The sequence below is a fragment of the Rhinolophus hipposideros genome (assembly GCF_964194185.1).
Source record: "Rhinolophus hipposideros genome assembly, chromosome: 7".
Lineage (NCBI taxonomy): Eukaryota > Metazoa > Chordata > Mammalia > Chiroptera > Rhinolophidae > Rhinolophus > Rhinolophus hipposideros.
Window position 1 is genome coordinate 99281803 of NC_138053.1, and position 18355 is coordinate 99300157.

The following is an 18355-nucleotide window of genomic DNA, read 5'->3' on the forward strand; positions in this document are numbered from 1 at the left end:
ATATATCTACATATTGAAATAAAGTGTGGGTAAGGCTTCATTTGTCAGAAATGTGTTTAGCCAAGTCCAATATTACAACAGCTTTTGACAGAAATTATTTTTAACACTGTGTTATAATTCCAGACGTGATTCCCAAGAGTGACCAGATCTGTGTGTTGCTAAGGTGTCAGCCTCCACCACGCTCCCTGTTCCCAGCGTTGATGGGCATTCACGTCTCCCTGGGTCACCATATTAGGATGCAGCGAAGCAAGCACGTGTGGTGTGTGGATAACCTGGCATGAGCAGCCTTCTTTCTCAAGCAACATCTTGGTTTTAGAAAGGAATTGGTTTGAGTTCAATGAGCTGCCTGGATGACCCCATCCTTTGCCTTTCTCAGTGGATACACCCTGTCCTGCATAATGAAGTGGATTTCCCAGCTCCTGGCTTATGAGCTCATCGTGTGAGATGCTCTGGGCGATGGGATGTTAGCAGCCATGACGCAGAGGTTTGAGAAGTGCTGGCGTGTTTCTGCCACCTCTCTGCTTTTCTGCCATGAGGACATGCCTGGGCTGGCTGCTGCAGAGTGACAGACATGCAGCAAAGCTGAATCATCCCATGTCCCAGCCAGGACATTTTAGATCAGCCAGCGAGTGGGCAAGCCCAGCCACAATCGGCAAAACCACCTAAGCCATATGACCCTGACCACAGATGCCTGCTGGAGCTGAGCTCTGTTACACCCAGCCCAGGTCAGCTCATGAGACCATCCAAACTCAGGAATGTCGACGAGAGTCTGGGGTTGTTTCTATGCAGGGCCATTGGTGGAGACAACTGGTGTACCCCTTGCCCCCAGGCTGCAGTGCCATGGGAAGTCTCGGTCAATACGGCCTGCCATGACGGATGGCACACGAATGGAGTCAGGTGCCCAGGCTCTCCCTTCACAAGGGTTTGAGTCCTCAGCAGAGCCTATGAGGACAGTAAATGCAGCAGGGACGCTTCCAGGAGGAGTAGCGTGATTCGTGAGCAGCTGCTCCATGAAAACCAGCTGCCGCAGTGGTCTCTGCCCTTCAAGCCTGATTCTTCCATGACATTATCTTCTAATGGCTTCTCTGCAGGCTTTTGTAATCATAGTCTGTTCATTTCACTTACATCCCAAGAAAGCTGAGTGTGGCTTCTGTGTCAGGCGCTGAGCTAAGTAAGACTTGGGGTACAGTGATGAGCACGAGTGGGAAAGGCCTGGCCCCCTCTGCAGAAGAAAGCAGGGAGCAGGTGGGGACCGAACTTGCATGCCTGGGCTTGACTCTTAGTCCATCACGCTACGTAATTTGGAGCAAATTATTACTTACTCTTCCTTAATCTCAATGTTGTCATCAGTAATAACAGTACTTATTTTAGAAAATTGCTTTGAGGATTCAGTGAGATAATATGTGCAAATATCTCAACGTGAGGAGTGGCCGTCATTTTCTCCTCCCCCTCCTGCCATCTAAGAGGGAAGAACGCAATTCAACGAGCAGCTACAACACTTTGTCATAAGGACAAGGGCAGTGACCTCATCGTAGTGGCCTGGGACATCTATCCATGCTCTGGAGATCCCAGAAGACCTCAGGCAGAAAGTGGTCACCATCCAGGGAAGCAAAGGATCATGTAGGTGTCAGTGGGGGGATGTGGGGGAAGCAGGAATGACGTTTCTGCCATCAGAGCCACCACTGGGGGAGAAGATCCGGAGGAACGGAGATGGAACTTAGCATGTTAGCGGTGGGTGGGGACGGACAGTGTGGGTTAGGGGAGACAAGACATCAGGCAGTTGTCTTGGTGACCTGCTAGGGTGGGATCCTGTGCTTAGAACAGAAGGAGACACAGGAGGGCTGTGGCATGATGACATGCGTCGCTGAGCATGATTACCCTGGCCGTAGTGGACAGGGGATTGGAAGCCAGTGAAGTGGGAGACAGAGAGGTGACTGGAAAGCTGGTGTAGGGACCTACACAAACTGGGATGGGTGCCTAGAGAGGGGCAGTGGCTGTGGGGATGGAGAAAACAGACAACCTGTGGACACACGTGGAGCGGTCCTGATATGATGAATGGGGTGCTGTGGGAGAAGACATTGGTGATGCAAATGTCCAGCGGAGAATGGAAGATGAATAGCACATTGGTTGGGGGTGGGGCAGAGGTTGTGAGCTAAGCTTTGGACCCTTCCAGCCTGTGATGTTTCTGTGGGAAAGCTAAGAAGTGGTGGCTGAGGGATGGCTAGCTCTGCAAGTGGGGAGTTCGATGGGAGACCTGTGCTGGGCCTAGAGACCCTGGGTCCTTGGGGTGTAGATGGTGTCTGCTCCATGAATGGGCTAGACCACAGGCGGGTCCAGGGTGATGAGGGCGGGGCAGACGGTCTGACTCACCCCACACCCCACATCAATGGCCAGCTCCCCTCTGAGATGGGGCTGCCTCTTCTCTCCTGTGCCCTCTAGTCGGCAATGGGTTTGGAAACCATGGTGTGGGCTTAGGAAACCTGTGCGAGAAGTGTGTGTGCTCCCACAGCAGCAGCCTAGGGGCTTCCAGGTGATGGGCGGTGGTCTCTGTGACGTGCTCAGATCTCTGTAAGTTTGTGCAGAAAAATGTTCATGTTTCCTTCCTGGGTTCTGGCCCTGCTCTCTCTAGCTGAGTTTGTCAGTGGCTGGTGTTCCGGACAAGTGGAACTTAATTGTGATGTTTCTATATGTTAGGGGAGAAACACGGGTGAGGAGGAGAGTTGGGTATATCCTCACAGCTTGAGAACAGCTCTCAGTGCTAGAGTGATTGATGGAAGAATATCGCTCCCAGAGGACTCTTGTATCTAAAGTTATCTGAAGTCATTCTTTCTCTGGCAAATGGCAATTGACTCAAGCCAAGGCCATAACTATTTACTGAGTAGTTTCTGTTCCCATCTCTGTGCTGCTGCTCAGGAGACTGGAGTCACATGTCCGATGACATCTATAAAAGATAAGGAATCTATCCATCACCTTGTCTGTAATCCTCCGCATATATTGAGTGAAGGCAAGGTTGTGTTCCACAAGATAAATCTCAAAAAAAATAGAAAATATATGGCATCAAAAGCCTAGTTTCTGAAAGCCTAGCTTTTGAAAATATGGTCCTATCAACTCTGCATTAATGTAATCATTCGATGTGTAGAGTGTGCACGTGCACACACACACACTATCGAGCAGCTGATTTATCCCAAATAGCATGTTTTTTTCATTATTAATGTTTTTATCTTTACTGTAGCTAATATTTTTCAAGTTCTTGTTTTGTGCCAGACTTGAGAAATGTGGATGTTCTTTGTCTCATTTAATAGTCATCAATGTCCTTTGATGTGGGCGTTCACGTTTCAAAGATGAGCGAGAGCTAAAGAATCAGAGTGACATCAATTTTCTCATGAGTGAGGGAACAGCGATCAGTTCAGCCTCAGAGCAGCACAAGTCTCTCCACCTCAGAATATCCCCTCACCGCCCACATGAGAGGGGAAGTCCACACTCTGACTTGCTCATGTCCCTACACCCCAGCCAGAGAGGAAAGCACTGGCACCACTCAGAATGCACGCATCTTTCTGGATCATAGTGGGTCCCAAGCCTGGGACCAGTGGACAATCTACAGTAGCCTCTGAATTCCAAAACTCTCAAGATTGATCATTGGGAACCCCTCACTCGCCAAGTGACATGAAAATACTGCAGGGAAAGCTGCAGCTCATTACCTCCGTTCCTTGTTCCATGCTTGCTCACCTCCTGCTGATAGTATAGACCTTAAATGAGCACCATTGATGGGAAGAGAAGCACAACATAATTCTGAGCTTGAATAAAGATCGTAACCTCCTCTTCTCCTCTTCTCCTTCCTCACACAGAACGTGAATCAATAAATCAACAGCTGCTACTACAGGTGACTTGGTACCCGGCCACCTGGGCAGAGATCTCCCGACCGACCCTCCAGGGGTGGAGTTTCCTGAGGAGCTGGTTAAAATGCAGACTGCAAATCAGGAGGTCAGTGCCGTATTTGCCTTTCTAACCAGCTGGTCTGCAGACCACACATTGTGTATGTTAAGTGGTAGGCTCCTGGGGTGGTAGGCTACAGGTTCCCTTGGCAGCTGGTGGCCCGGTGTAGCGGGGCCTTCAGGAGAAGTGTTTCTTCCACAGGGTAGGCTCCTGTGCCTTGCCCTGGGTGAGGAGGTTCCATTGAGGTTTGAAGTCACTCCCACAGTTTCAAACAAGGGCCCTTTGGCTTCTTTTTGTTCAGCCCATCCCAGGGGTCCTTGTCCTTTTGCTGCTGCTATGAGTGCCCCACTGCCCACCATGGATGAGGACTGGGAACCTATCCACAGGTAAGCACAATGTGGTACAGCCACACGATGACAAAGAAAAAATCAAACCAGTCTGCAGGAGACAGGTGGTTTCCGCTAATGAGGGGTGTGATGAAGGGCTGACATCCGCTGTCAGCCTTGAAAGAGGTAACACTCTTCTTGTAGAACTATGATAAAGAAGGAATGCCTGGGAGGGGGAAACACAGAAATTGGAAAGTACAAGCATATTTGGAAAATAAGTAGAACAATCTCTCTGGAACAACAAATTTGTGGTTGCAAGTTGTAGAGGATATTGAATTCTAAGCTTAGACTAACTCAGAGATAAGGTGATGCCGTATATGTTTGTTGTGACACATTTATGACGTAGTATAATAGTTGTAATAAGAAGGTTAATTTATATACAGAATGCAAAACCCAGCAGGCTTTTATTCAGAAACAAGTTGATTCGAAAATGTATGCGGAAAGGCAAAGGACCTTGGGTAGCCCAAACGAACTCGACATGGAAGAACGGAGGTGTAGGACTTACACATTTTTATTTCAGAATGTATTCTAAATCTGTAGTAGCCAAGGCAGTGTGGTGCAGAAGTAGTGGGACGAATGGATAGGCGAGAGAGCCAAAGGAGTCCCACACCTGCAGTGATCATTGATTCTCAACAATGGCGTCAGGAAATACAATGGATGCAGAAATGGCTCTCCAACAAATGGAACTGAAACCTCAATATCCATATGGGAAGAAAAGGAAGCCCACCCCTCACCTCCCAGCATATTCAATAATTAATTTGAGATGGATTATAGACCTCAATATAATAGTTAAATCTATACAGCTTTTAGGAGGAAATATAGGAAGCAATCTTCGCACTCTTCACAACTGCTGGGTGGGTAAAGATTTCTTAGATAAGACACAAAGGATATTAACCATAAAAGAAGAAAGTTGACAAATTGGCCTTCATCAGAATTAAAAATTTGTGTTACAGAAAACACCATTAAGAAAATGGAAAGGTGACCACAGAGCAGAGCAGACATGTTCCCGACACCTGTGTCTGACAAGTGACTGACATGCAAAACACGTAAACTGTGTGATTTAATAGACAAGCAGCCTAATACAAATAGACAACCTATTTAAAGATTCACTTCAATAAGGAAGAGATACGAATAGACAATAAGGACATGGAAAGGTGTTTAATATCAGTAGTCAACAGGAAAATGCAAATAAAGCCACAGTAAGAAATGACATCAGACCCAACAGAGGAGCTAAAATTATGGAGACTTACACATTATTGGTGAGAATGGGGAGCAACCGAACTCCCCAGTATTGTTAAAATTCTCATAAATTCTGTTTTGAAAAAAATCTTTGGAATTTAAAAAAATAAATTCAAACGTCTACTTACTCTGTGGACCAGAAATCCCACTCTTAGGTGATGGAAACGTTCCTTCTCCTGATTTCGATGTGGGTCACACACTTGTGCAGATTTTTGAAACTCACAAAAGTGAACACTTACTGTCTGTGCATTCATTATTTACACCCAAATGGTGTGGACAGAAAGGACAATTGGGAGGGGAAATGAGGCACAAACACTAGTTAAGAGGAGATGACAGCAGCTGACATCACCTGGCTGGATTCTGGGAGGGGTGGTGGGGGGGCTGTAGGCAGCAATGAAAAGCGTGTCCCCTTGGACCTTTCCAAAAGATTGGCCATCCATCTTTTTGCTGAAGACAAACCATTTTATCCTACAAGGAGAAACAACTTTACATAATACAGGTATTTCAGTCCATGTGTTTAGGTATCCATTTTTAAAAGTATCTATGTACAAGTATGTTTAATTATAGTTATATTCTTTAATATAGTTGTATTCTTAACTCCAACTGGACATACACACACGCAATTTCTAAATTGCACTTATGTACCTGTCCTTGTAATCTTTTCCCCAAGCCAAGCCAAATAAAGATGCAATCTATTTTTTCCATTAGTTTCAGGTGCACTGTACGCCTGAAGCTGCAATCTATTGAAAAGGGACATGCTAACAAGTATGCAGACAGCTCTACACTAGCTGCCCAATAAACGCTTCTAAGCAAATTGTAATCGCTAATTCACATCTACATAGAAATTCTGGAATCTGCTCTTCCCTAAACCCCAACCTTCCCACACACAGCATTCACCTGACTTCCTTCTTAAAGTAATGCAACAAACATTTGTGAATTCCCTATCGTGAGCCTGATGTGACTCAAGAATGAGTAAGGCAAAAAGAAGGCCTGCCCGATAGATGGCTTGGCCTCAGGGAAGCCCCGCTGCGGGCTGTGGGTGAATGGGACTGTCACGAATGATACGATGCAGGTGGAGGGATGTAGGACCCACTGAGCAGCTGCTGGCCCCCAAGACGACACTGAGAGAGCCTTCTGGGCCTCACTAAGGGACCGTCCCCAAGTGGTAACCTCACAGAAGCGCAGGGACTGAAATACTGCCACAGCCCTTAGGTTTTGTGATGGCATTAGCCAATTTTGAGGGGGGAAAAACACGTGAACTGGAATAATTGCTACTTAAATGTGCTCTCAAATGGAGAAAGGCCAAGAAAAGTGATAATAAAGACCAGTGTTAATGGCAGGAGGCTGCCCAGGGCTACACTGCTTTCCTTTGTTTCCTGGGGTCAGATTTTCTCTGAATATACTTAAGCCATATATGATTTTGCCAAACTGGGTTTCATCTGAAGTCTGAGACGGCAGCACACAGCGTGGGGCTCCAAACACACATATTTTGGTGTTTGCAGAAACTGCCTGTTGTCACACAGGGAGAGGCATGTACCCGGGGCTATGGGATGGCCACCTCTCCCAGAGCCTCCTTCCGGACCAGGAGCGGACTCCCCTGTTCTCAGAATCTTGGGTTCCTGAGCGGATATCGCCCTGGGAGCACCAGTGGCAAACAGCAAGCGATTTGAAGCTGGACCACAGACGGAAAAGAGTATCAGTAAACAGGACATAAAAGAGGAAAGTTTAAGCATTGACTTGCTCCAGTATAGATGTCATTTGACTTTCTAGCAAAACTTAAAGGAATTCCAGAAAATTATGTGATGAAACACACTAAAAGGGAAAGAAAAGATGTTCTCCAAAATTTTACATGATACAAACAGACTCTCCAGAGAGAGGTGAGGTCCTGAGCTGTCACCACATCTAAATAAAGGAATATTAATAAAAGAAAAACCAAACTTGTATATGAAAGTAGACAAGAAATGAAAATAACTCACCACAACATTATTTAATAGGGCAAGAAACTATTTAATTTAAAAATTCATGCACCGTGTAATCCCATATAATCAGACTGATTTGCTCTACTGGCAAGCTCGAGATCAGATCTATATTCAATTTTGGTCCAACTTTCCACAGACATTGAATTAAAGCTGCATCACATTGCAGACTAAGATAAAGACCACCAACAAAAATTATATAAGCTTTTGAAGCTCAATTAAAAAAATTAGGTGATCTATTTTATAATGTTATAGTTAAATTGCCCAGACATACCATTATTCTTATGTAGAGAAATTGAGAACAGGACTGACGCTTAAAGATTAAGTTACTATATTCTCAAAGAGATCAAAGTAATTTCTGAGCTACCAAATGAAATAAAGGCATTCATGTTAAGTCATCATGGAATGGCCCGATGGTTGCCAGGAAAAGACTACTAATGCTGTGTTTGTGTTTGTGTGTGTGTGTGTGTGTGTGTGTGTTGAACATATTTAACAATATAGAAGCACATGAAATTTCGGCTGTGTATTATGCTCTATTAATTGAAAAATAACCCTGATATCCTATTCTTATTCAAAAGTCTTAGATCAACAATTATACTACATCTCATTTCCAAGTCTGGTGTCATGTGTGTCATTCCCACTTATTTTGTTTGTATCTGTACACAAAAGGGACAGAATGTAAGTGTAATTAAGAAGGCTATAATCATGGACCAGTGAAAGCCAAGTTCTCTTCGAGTCACAAGCACTGACCGAAATCTCTGATTGCTGGTTGGCATTCCATGCCAACTGCCCACCTCAGCAGCAAATGGGCAGACAGAACACACCTGCATGAGACCACACTGTGCTAGGCATCTTGGAACAGAGAACTCCCAGGTCAGATATCAAGGCTGGCTCCTCGCTGTGCCTCCTACAAAACCACTTTAGCATTGAGCCATCAGAGGGACACACTGACCACTATCTCTGCAAAATGCACTGACCTCCTGGGGGCAGAGGTCCATGCCATTGGAGCTCCGCTGGCTGGGCAGATGGTGCTGTGAACCCCACCCCGTTTACCCTATCAGGTGTGTGTAAGCACCTTTTAAAATGCACCAGCTCACACACTATCTGTGGGCTTAGCCCAGGCCGTACACCCAGTTCTATCAGAGGAGCGACACTTCTGTCAACAACCACAGCGGTTGTGTAAACGCCACTTTCTTGACATAAATAACAGAAACATATGGCCTGAGACAGGAAGTGGGGGCTACCTGGATAGATTGATATCCTGCTTGACAAGTGACAATATTTATGACACGATTCCGCCTGACAGAGAAAGGGGAGGGGTGGCCAGCTAATGGCTTTTTCATGAACTCTGTGACAATACACACCGAGCACTGAAAACCTTCACTCTCATGCTGATTCTACATACCTGTTGCTAAACATGGTCGTTTTTGAGGGAGAAAAAAATTTTTTTTTCCAATGGGAAAAAGGTGTGTCTCTGAACTGAAGCAACAGTGAGGCACCACAAATCTTCACACAGAATGGGTTGTTGATGTTACATTATTCTCACACAAACTTCATCCAGGAAAATTACTCATTTTTCAACAATTCTTGCCATCCCCACATTTTGTTGTTGGGGTGTGTGTGCTTACATCACATTTCAAGTGAAAGAGTACAACTGTACCTATTGCACAGCTAGATGGAGTTAACCATACTCATGTATTGTCATGGAACTACACGACCATCCACAAGCACCTACTGGAAATGTTTCCCACACACAATGTGCTTAGTTCTGAGCTGTGCCTCTGACTCACGGTAGCCTGGGTGCCACATACTGTTGTCCTCTCATGAAAAGACAACATTTGCAACATGCATGCTTGTTCTGATGCCCAAACTTGAAGAGTGGGGTGTTGTTCTAATTGAGTTAAGGCCGTAAATATTTATTGACTGTTTTACATAAAGTTCTGCAAGGCATTCTGAGCTCAGTAAAGCCAAGCGCATGCCATCAACTGTGGACACATTAGATGTACGTCAGTAACCCTCACAGAGGGTGAATGTAACAGATATTCTGCTTCACTTCTTTTCTCTCTATGGGACCACTCCCATCAGCCTAAAAACAGACTGCTTTCTTCATTCTAAAAAAGTAATAATAAAATACATGAAATGGGTGAAGTGTGTCAAAAAGTCCACACTTCCAGTTATGAGATGAATAGTCCTGGAATGTAATATACAACATGGCCACTATAGTGACTAATCCTATATTTTATATTTGAAAGTTGTCAAGAGAGTTGATCTTAAAAGCTCTTGTCACAAAAAATATATTGTCACTATGTGTGGTGACAGATATTAACTAGACTTATTGTGGTGGTCATTTCACAATATATACAAATATTGAATCATTATATTGTACACCTGAAGCTAATATAATGTTGTATGTCAATTACACCTCAACAAAAGTTTTAAAAAATTAAAAATCAGAACAAAACCAAAAAAATTAGTTGTCCCCAAGACAACAGAAATGAAACAGCTGACTTAACCCCTAACACATTAATTGCATTAAATGTAAATGTTCTAAACACACCAATTAAAAGACACAGATTGACAGAGTGGATTATTAGAAAAAAAATTTAAAGCCCTAATTATATGTCTACAAGAAACTCACTTGAATTATAACAATATAAGCAGGTTAAAAAAAAAAGAATGGACAAACATAGATTATGAAAAAAACAATCAAAGGAATGCAAATGTGGGTGGCTATATTAATCATCAGATACAATAGACTTCAGAGCAAGGAAAGTTATCAGAGACAGAGGGTTAACTTATATAATGATAAAAGGGTCATTCCATAAAGAAGATATAGCAATCTTAAGTGTATGTGCACCAACCAGCAGAGCTACAAAATATGTGAACCAAAAAATAACAGAAATGGAAGAAGAAATATGTAGAGAAATGGAGAATAATTATAGTTGGAGAATTCAAAACCCCTCCCTCAACAATTGGTAAAACAACTGAAAAAACAATTAATACAGAAGTCAGGGGGAATATAGGATAACTCAATCACATCATCAACCAACAGAATCTAGTTAACATTTACAGAACACTCCATCCAGCAAGAGGAAAATATGTATTCTTTTCAAATGCCCACAGAACTTATGCTAATATGGACTGTCTTGTCTTAAGATAGATACAATCACAAAACAGGCAATAACAAATGTTGGTGAGGATGTGGAGAAATTGGAATCCTTGTGCACTGTTGGTGGGGATGTAAAATGGCCAAAATGGCTCCACCACTGTGGAAAAGAGTATGGAAGTTCCTAAAATTTAAAAACAGAAATAACAAAACAGAAAAACATGATTCAGCAACTCCATTTGGGCTCTCAAAAAGATATTTGTCCACCCATGTTCATAGCAGCATTATCCACAATACGCAGAAGATGGAAGCGACCCACGTGTCGGTCAACAGAGAAATGGATAAAGAAAATGTGGTCTACACATGCAATGGACTTATTCAGTCTTCCAAAAGAATGAAGTTCTGACACAGGCGATAGCACAAATGTACCTTAAGGACATTATCCTGAGTGAAATAAGCCAGTCACAAGAAGACAAATACTGTACAATTCCACTTATATGAGGGCCCTAGAGTCATTAAATTCATAGAGACAGAAAGTAGAGTGGTGAGTGCCAGGGACTGAGGAGGGGGGTAGGAGTGAATGTTTAATGGGGACAGAGTTTCAATTGTGCAACATAAAAAATAGTTCTGCAGATGGAGGTGGTGCTGTTTGCATGACACTGTGAATATACTTAATACTACTAATCTGTACACTTAAAAATGGTTAGAATGGGAAATTTTAGGTTATGTATATTTTACCACAATTAAAAATAATCGTAATAATAAAAAAGTTAAGGTTATAAAAAAAAAAAAGATCATGAGAGGTGTAAATGGTGTTGAAAGTGGTGAGAAACTGACTCATGGTATATTCACATAATCCAATTACAATCCCAAAATAAGATGTTTGTAGAGTAAAACTCACTCAAACCCGTGAAGGTCCTTATGTGTTCCTTACCCACAAAAATCTGAAGAAATCCTTTGATCGGTGTTTCATGCAGTGACTTAATATTGATTTTCCTAGTTGCCTCTGTTTAAAATATAACATAAGTAAATGAAGTACCTCCAGTGGCATTTGAAATGGTCTTTATCCTTCGGAGTAGAAAGAGCACTTTAAAACCATTAGCAGAACTGGCTGGCGCTCCTCTGGTGGCCTGGGTGTGGCCTCGGGTGCCTAATGGCCTTGTGGTTTGCAAGGCAAACAGTACACCGACGGTAGATGGACGTGGGCCTGTGCAGCAGTGCAGCCCTGCAGACGCCCACAGGGCAGCACCCGAGCCCGCAGCTGCAGGTGGGGGAGGCGTCCCGGGTGCCAGGATGAGAAAGGACTAAGATGCCTCCGAGGACTCTGCTGTGCTTACCCACCTGTCACTGCGGAGGGGCCAGGTCCTTCCAAATGTACTGGAAAGTCTCCCACAGGCCTCGCTCCACTTCCCGTCTCAGGAGCGGGCGGCGGGGCAGACAATCTGGCCTTCTCTGGGCCGTGCCCTTGGGCTGATCGGTGTCAGGTTATGTTATGTTTTCCTGGCAGACACTTCAATGCTGGGTTTGTGAACAGCTGTGGCAGAACCAGAGCACTAACCCAGTAGCTAGGCCCCTGGGGCCCCCATTTATCACGCAGTCCTGACAGGGGCCCCTGCGCAGGGCCTGCCCCACAGAACCGCCGGCTCTTGTCCACGATCTCTCCGATATTATTTTAAAGTATCTCCTTAGCCGCCTTCCTTTCCAAACAAGTGTGGTATTCCCCAACGTTCAAAAAGTCATTTTGGATAATCAGAGCGAACAGTTTCAGGAGTTCCCGGGACATCTCGGGGACACCTTTAACTTGAAAATAAGGCGTCCTTACGGGTACAACAGGACCACCACATTGGAAAGGATTTACGGCCCATAGAGGACATGAGCTTCCAAGATGTTAAATTTAGGAGATTCAAATATACCAGTAAGAAAAACGTAAGGGAGAAGCCCTACTGTTTAGTAGGAGTTCAGCACATAAAATCCAAAAGGATGGCATTTATAAAGCGTGTGTGTGTCTGTGTGTGTGTGCGTGCCGTGTGTGTAAACTTCGGTGCAGGTGTCAGGGACACAGGTAGTGAATATCCTGAAACAGGCTGATGGTGGTGGAATTCCCCATCAGTGCGTCTCATCCAGGAATTTTACTCTCCTGGGGACACTAGGCCACGTCTGGAGACGTTTCTGGTTGTTACTCCTAAGGGTAGGGAGTGCTCCTGGCATCTGGTGGTGGAGGACACAGTGTGCAGAATGGCCCCATGACAATGACCTAGCCCAGCGTCACCAGTTCCGACACTGACAAGTCTGCTCTAAACGGATTCTGAGAAATGTGGGTTTAAGCAGCAGTGAGCCTGCCCATCGTGTATCTTTCGTATTCAACCACAGTTCATAACAAAACTTGTGTTTTTTGGGTTTTTTTAGATTTTCTTACCAGGAAAGTAATAAAACTCTCAAGAAGTAGGGAAGAGCTCATGAAAACTTCTCACAATGTTGGCGGGAACGAGCCCAACTTTGCTGTTGCAAAGTGGGCGTCACAGTTTATGCTCAGCACATTGTAAGACCCGGGCAAGGACGCAGGTAGGGCAGATCGGGAGCGAACAGTCACACAAACTGCACAAGCACAACTGCACACAGCGTGTCATGAAGGTGTGAGGAAGAAGGGACCTCACCTGGGCTAGGCTGTGAGGGCTCAGTATTCACACTGAGACCTGTGGATGAGAAGCACCATGAGGGGAAGTGGGGCGACCACCCGGGAGAGGGATAGGCCTGTGCAGAGACCCTGGAGCAGACAGGCACACATCTCCTGCTTCCCCTGTAAAACCCACCCACCTAAAATGTATATATATATAGACTAAATGTACACGCATATTTCAATTATTCATGGAATGAACATGCACAAGCACCGTCTGTGCTCAGACAATGTTTGCGGGGTACAGCAGTGAGCAACATCAGCCCTGCCCTGCCTGCATGGAGCTCACATCAGATGGGAAGGCAGAAAATACTTGAAAACAAATCTCACATGTTCAGTCAGAAAGCTCTCTGACATCAGTTCCAAGCGAAATGTGGTCTGCACTGAGCTGCGTGCTCCGGGGTGGGGTGGGGTGGGGTACTCAGCAGGCGTTCAGATGTTGTTTAGCTTCCTGGGAAGAACAGGAGGGATGGCCAGTGTCTTGCTCTCTTCTGGACAGACTTACAGACAATGCTCCACCTTTCCCAGTTCGTGGCCACTTCCAGCTGGTGGGTCAGGACAAACTTCCAGAAAAACTTGCGGGGGGCCTCAGTCAGCATATGATGATTTAGCATCAGGTATAGACAGCGGTTGGGTTAGACCACGTGTGCAGGGAAGTGGCAGTGGCTGGTTCAGGGATCAGCCAAGGTCACCTAAGACTTGCCCTACAGCTGGTTTGGACTGGAGCTGAGTGTCCTAATCTGCTGTTGCCACCACCCTGTCTGTCTGCAGCTGATGGGAAAGCCAGATGTTCTGACCTCCATGGGGTCCCCGACAGTAGGGTTTTGCAGGAAAGCAGGAGGAATTCCTATCAGAATTGATTTTCTGCCAGTCCTCTCTCACTTAAGCCTGGCCTGTCCTGTTTGGGGACACGCAGCCTGCACACAGAATGCCAAGTGCTATTTATATAACAAAGTAGATCTTGTCGGTCAGCTTCTGAGTTTGAATTTTGCTAGCTTTTGCAGTGTTTTGGAAGCCTTTTAAAAACTACTTTATTAAGCTTCAAAAATCAACTAGATAGGCAGGGAGATCTCCCTTTTAATCAACATCATTGAGCTATATAATTTGGATGTAGCAAAATGGACCCATGTTAAGGGCACAGTTAGATGAGTTTTTGACAAATTTCTACACCCAGGTACCCACAGTCAAGATTTAGAAGATCCCATGCCCCAAAGCCCCTTGATCCCAACCAACTCTTGTCCCACCCCCAGGTAATTTTAAAAATGCATAAATATACAAACATCATTAAAAGTCTTTCGGTTCAAGTTTGTAGGTTCCATTTTTTACCTTTTTCAGTTTACGGTGCATTTTAAAGACTTGGTCATAAAGTAAAAAGTCAACAAAATATACTAGTTTCTGAGATCTATGTGACCTTGGTGAGGGTGAATGAGACGAGGTTTGAACGAGGACCACGAAGTGAAAGCGGAAAGGGCATGTTTTGTCCCAGCGTGCCACCTTGCTGCTGTTCTACCGTCCTGGATACTTATCGGACTGATTTTATTAGGTCCTAAATCTGCCAAAGCTAGTACCTTGTGGATTTTGTTAATATCTTGATGATATGCATTTCATCACCTTAAAAAATGGAAAACCTTTTCTAAAAGTTACAGGCATAACCTTTTAAAATATCTCAAGAAAAGTGAAAGACAGGTTAAAATCTGATGGGCTAATGATGTATTTTGAATGAAAGATCAAGTAGAAAAGCTGAAATGTAGGCAACTGAACTTAGGAGGAAGGAGAAGTTGATCACCTCATGGCCTGTTCTACTGGTGCTCACCACACACCTTCTGAAGTAGCTCTATGATGTTGCTCCTATGGGCCAGCTGATTTGCATATCATTGAATAAGTTGGTGATGTATTTTCATAAATCACCTTATCCAATGCTATGTAAATCAGCTGGCCCTGAGAAGCAACATTATTGGTCTGTTATACATAACAAACACAATACTCATTACCCATAGTACGGGACTTAGAGAACACATTTACATACATGAGCAGCCCCATGGAAGGAAATGCCACAGCATGGTGGTGAGGACGAGACACGAGTCTAGTCCCCAATGGGGCTGGTGACGATTGAACTCTGTCAAACTACTGAACCCCAGCTCCTGTGAGCCTGTGAATGGTGGAGAAGTAGGTGAACAGCCACCTTCCACTCCCTCTTTCCAACACACCTACCGTCATCCTGACAAGCACCCAGCATGCCAGCCCCCTGGCCGCAGCTGTTAGGACCTTCTTGAAACCTGAACTCATTGCCATGATATCGGTGCCAACAGATTTCCCGAGTCCTTTCTTGTACCCTGGGGCGGAAGTTAGATGTGGGGGCGGGGGGTGGATCTCATTTTTAATGAACCGAAACTGAATTGCTTACAACTTAGACTTATTTTGTGTCATTAATAAAGTGTGAATGTGCAGGGAGTAGTAAATTGTGGCCTGATTGTGGGATTGTAGTTTCCTTTATATCTGCTATGAGTAACACAAAATTGCAAAATGGACTTTGTAAAGTGCCCCTTTGTCACAATGGCCAGAAACTTACACCAAGTTGACAGTAACACAGAGTATAATCCAGGTCAACCTGAAAAAATCAATTAAATGGAGATTTGGAAATTTAAGAGGGTGTGTGTAAATTGAGCTGACAGTCACAAGACCAGCACCAGCTGAAGGAGACTGACATTTTGGGTCAAAGGAGGTGACATCCAGCAAGGATGTCCATGCTGGCCTCTCCTCTTTTTGAAAATAAAGAAACTGGCTCAGTTCTTGGTGGGAGAGGCAAGAAAAGTGGAGGCAATTGGATTTCTGTGCACAGACGCCCTGAAATTGGGCTCTCCTGCCAGGAGAACATTCTCTATGTCTGTTTTTGCATGTAGAGGTCACTCACATCCAACAAGAGTCCTGAAACAGATCTGCAAGGGGGTGGTCATGTATCTGAAAGGCCCTCGAAGCCTTCACAAGAGTCCCCTCCAGCCCTATAGATAGTTTCCCTATTGATTAGCTTTGCTTGGAAGTCCACCCAGAAGTGAATTATTTTAGCTTGAGATTTTGTCCCCTGTACGTGTGCAGTTGTGAGTCAGGTTTCCTTGGCCAGTCAGGGTTGTACCAGTTAACGCACACAGGCCATTGTCTTCTCTTTAGTCTCAGAGTCCCTTCCAAGTTCACACATGTGCACTTTTCTCGCTTTCATCAAATTCCCAAGTTGTCTGTCACCTGGGCAGGTGCAGCATGACCTTGGCCTTCTCTGAGCTGCTTGCTCCTGTTTATTACCCACGTATGTCTGAGGGGGCCACTCTCTCTCCATTAATGGAAAGGGGACACAAAACTCTCTTAGTCCAAGTGCCCCGACTTCCAGCCTCAAGTTCCGTGGCTCCCCACAAGCACTCACCCGCCAGGAGGCGTCGCAGTGTGTGGGGTTCCGAGAGGAGGTGCAGGGTCCACGGGAGCCCCGGGGTGGGGGCAGCTGGCGGAGACGGGGCCCCAGAGGGCCGGTGTTTACCACGGCCCCACAGAGGCTTGATCCTTATTTAGCCCGAAGTGGACGCGGAACACTTTGTGAATCACGTTTCATTAGACGAAGGGGACTCTGTGCTTTTACAGCTCATCTGGGATACACACGTGTCCCTGTGCTATACTGACCCTTGGAAACAGGAGACGCTGATTCAAAGGAGCCGTTAAAATTTGGTGACTCAGCCTGTTCCACACTTGGAGACCCGTGTTGACACTGGAAGCTCAGTGTTCCCACGGGAAAACCATTGCTACTGAACTACACTCTATTTCAGCGGCCCCCTTAATGGCCTCACGTGTCCTGTCATCAAATGGGGTGCCGAAGCCAGTCTTGGAAAGGGACTGAGGGACAGTTGATGCTATGTAGGTATTACCTTCACTGAGGTTTCTCTTCTTTCCCCAGAGAATGGACTAATACAGGGTGTAATCAAGAAATTACAGCAATGTGCTTGACGGTAAATTAGAGGTTAGAGACTATGGAAAAGCTAATGAAACGGGGAGGTTACATGTTAGATGAGTCTTGACTGGTGAGCAGGGTCTGCCTGGTGAGCAGACTGGTCTGCCAGGCGAGGAGCCTCCGGCAAAAAAAACAGTAGTGCAAAGGTATGCGACAGAACACCACAACTGGGAAACAGCTAAGAGATAGGTGAAAGATGAGAGATACTCAAAGGTAGGTAGGTAGGTAGGTAGATAGATAGATAGATAGATAGATAGATAGATAGATAGATAGATAGACAGATAGACAGATGATAGATAGATAGATAGATAGATAGATAGATAGATAGATAGATAGATAGATGATAGATAGACAGATAGATACAGATGAATATAATTTATCAGTCAGCTAAAATCCTCTGGAATGTCCATGCATCTGGGGTCCCACCTCCATGTGACTGGAGTCCCACACCCACGTGTCTGAGGGCCCACGCCCACTTGTCTGGGGTCCTACTTCCAATACAGTGCATAGCAAACCTTTCCCTGAGTCCTATTCCTAGAAGCCTCTAAAGCAAAGATGCTGCACACAGTGTTTTCACTATTCAGAGAAAGACAAACTGCAGCTAAAAGCAATTAAGTTGGGAGGCAGAAGAGACACTACAGTGTGTCCTTGGCAAATGTAAGGGGTGGACCACAGATCCCGGAGCAGCTGTCAGCAAACAGGGCTGCTCCCTGCCGGTGATGGGAGGCTCCAGGTTGGAGTTTTCTCCACCTCTGTCTCGGGAAAACAAACACCACTGTGCAGAATCCATTATCTACTTCGATAGTGTTCCAGAGTATGCGGAGAGACTCATGCACTTTTAGAAAGTTTAAATCAACCCACAAACACGAGGTTCAAGATTCTTACCAACTTCTGGGAATATTGCACATGAGACTATGTAGTGCATGACTATGGGGTATTGTACCCAAGAAACAAATAAACAAATAATTAGATAAATTGAAAACTATATACTGTTTATACAAATAATATAAGTATATGTATAAATAAATAAAATAAAACATATTATGTCTATTG